The 2,406-nt window shown below is 42.4% G+C and overlaps 1 pseudogene; it reads right to left on the bottom strand.

The window, feature by feature from the left end:
- Positions 1-266: 266 nt before the first annotated feature.
- LOC121045285 (60S ribosomal protein L10a-like) lies at positions 267-1,010 on the bottom strand (annotated as a pseudogene).
- Between the last annotated feature and the right edge of the window lie 1,396 nt (positions 1,011-2,406).

Genomic DNA, 2,406 nt, shown 5'->3' with positions numbered 1-2,406 from the left:
TACCAGAAAAACTTCAGTCCTGGTTAACAACCCTACTGTTACATGTTATAAGTATCCAAGAGATCTAAATAAGACTGTGCAGTTTTGAAGATAGAAGGCACTTTCTGGTTTGCAGTGTGGAGAAAATGATTATCCATCACTGAGCGCCAGAAACTGCAGTCATCAGCACAGTGCTATGGCATGCAATGTCAGCTCACAAAACACCTCTCTCTCCCTAGTCAGAGGCAGACAAATGGTGGTAGCACTAGGGTTTATTAAGTTGTGGCTTAATACAAGAACTGGGGCTTGCCCATGGTGCTGCTCGTGATGTATAAAGCCTGGACATTCCACCAATTCTTCTTGAGCAATGACACCAGGAAATTGACAGCTAAGTAGATGTTGTACACAAGCTCATCATCTGTCATCTTCACATGGCCAACGGCCACTGCCAGACACAGCAACTTCTTCATCTGAAATTTGATCATGGACTTCACTTCATCCACTTTGGCCACCATGTCCTCATTGTGGGTCAGCAAGGAAGGGACCTTGCCAGGCCTGGGCCCAGGATTTGTGGGAGCTCCTTAATCAGAGATCCTGAAGCCAGAAGGGCATCATACTTCTTGGCCAGCTTCTTAACTAATTTTTTTTTATTCTTGTTGAGTTTCTTCAGTCTCCATGTGGGGAACATCCACAGGCTTGGCTTCATCACGGTGCTGCTGGTCCCCCAAAACACAGATGGTGAACTTGGGGTGGGGAGTGGACTTAAGCCTGACAGTGCTCCAGAAGCATTTGTCCTTCTGAGCGTCATTGTTCTTCAAGATGGTCTGAAACTCCACCATCTCCAAAAACTTTAGGCACGTGCACTGGTTCCCATGAAGGACTTTCTTCACCACCTCATACAGGGTGTCATGGGAGACTTTGCTGCTCATGGTGCCCCATGCCATAATAACTGGAAAAGAGAGTTGTGAACCCATTCTGGTAAATAAACTCATATCACTAAATTCAGCTGCAAAATCTCTTAGTTCTTTGAGTGTGCCCCCTCTTTTATCAGCTATTCTGTAACTGATGCCCCAAGGGCTTGTTGATGTCCCTGACTCTAGTTGTAGGCTTGGAGCCTCTGAGAAGTAGTATATTCAGGCAGGGGAATAATTGGTATTTTTGTGATGATATCTACCTTAGATGATGTCTTTCTTGGTTGTTCTACTGGACAGGACCAGCGTCATCAGATAGAGAAAGAGGGGCTCCTTCCACTGGCAATAAATTTCTGTTGGCAGATTTGGGAGGTTAGATGTCCTCAGAATCATTCAAATTCTCTCAAATGTAACCGTTTCTATTCTCAACATCTTATACTTTCCAAATCAGTGCTCTAACTTGTACACAAGAGATCCAATCAGGTTGTTTATTCCATCTATGTTGAATTTTGGGCATCCCACAGAATTGGACTCGGCATCTAATTTTTGTAGCCACTTTCTTTCAAGTTAGTTATAGAAACTGACTCCCTGGCTATGTCTTGAGTAGAGAATTAAAATCCTCAACTTGTCATTTTATTTTTTAAACTTGTCAATATAGTTGGAAGTAGCCAATTATTTTGGTTATCTATTGCTGTGTAACAAACCACTTCAAAACTTAGTGACTTAAAATAATAACCCAATCATTATCTCTCACAGTTTTGTGGATTGACTGTCTTTAGCGGTGACTGCTAAGATGACAAGCATCAGAGGGACAACAGAACCTGGGACATTCAAGACAGATAACCAAAATGGCTGGTAGTTGATGCTGGATGTTGGTTGGAAATTTGGGTGGGGTTATCAGCTAAGGATACCTTGGTTCTACTCCCCAGTAGTCTGTCTCACGGCTGCTTGGGCTTCCCCACAGCATGGCGGCTAAATCCCAAAAGGGAGTATTCTAAGTGAGAAAAGCAGATACTGCAGATCTAAAGCCCTGCCTCTGAAGTTAGTTACAAGGATTAATTTTGTCTTTCTCTACTCACTGAATCAAATAATAGGGATGGCCTATGTTCAAGGGAAAGGGAAGGAACAGATGGATGAGTGACAAAAAAATCTGTGACCATCTTTAATTCACCATACCGATCCACTTCCCATATAGCAGCAGCCACTTGGTCCTCCAATGCCTACATGAGTTCCACCTTCTAATGCTAACTAAATCTGCATTGATTTCAAACTATAATCAATCTCACATTCCCATCTTCTTGAAGATTGATTGCCTATAATCACTTACTGTATTACTTAGGATCCTTAATTGCAGACCAAATAATGCACTCTAACTAGTTTAAGCAGAAAAGGATTTATTATAGGCCATTAAGTCACTTACAAGCATGTCTAGGAGGGCCAGAGAAACAAAATTGAATGCTATGCAAGTAGGAGCAAATAAGCCATCGGATACTTCCAGTGGGAACCTTGATGCTGC

Source organism: Herpailurus yagouaroundi, unplaced genomic scaffold (genome assembly GCF_014898765.1).
Source record: "Herpailurus yagouaroundi ecotype Mexico unplaced genomic scaffold, PumYag 190, whole genome shotgun sequence".
NCBI classification, from domain to species: Eukaryota; Metazoa; Chordata; class Mammalia; order Carnivora; family Felidae; genus Herpailurus; species Herpailurus yagouaroundi.
This window is presented reverse-complemented; position numbering and strand designations above follow the sequence as displayed.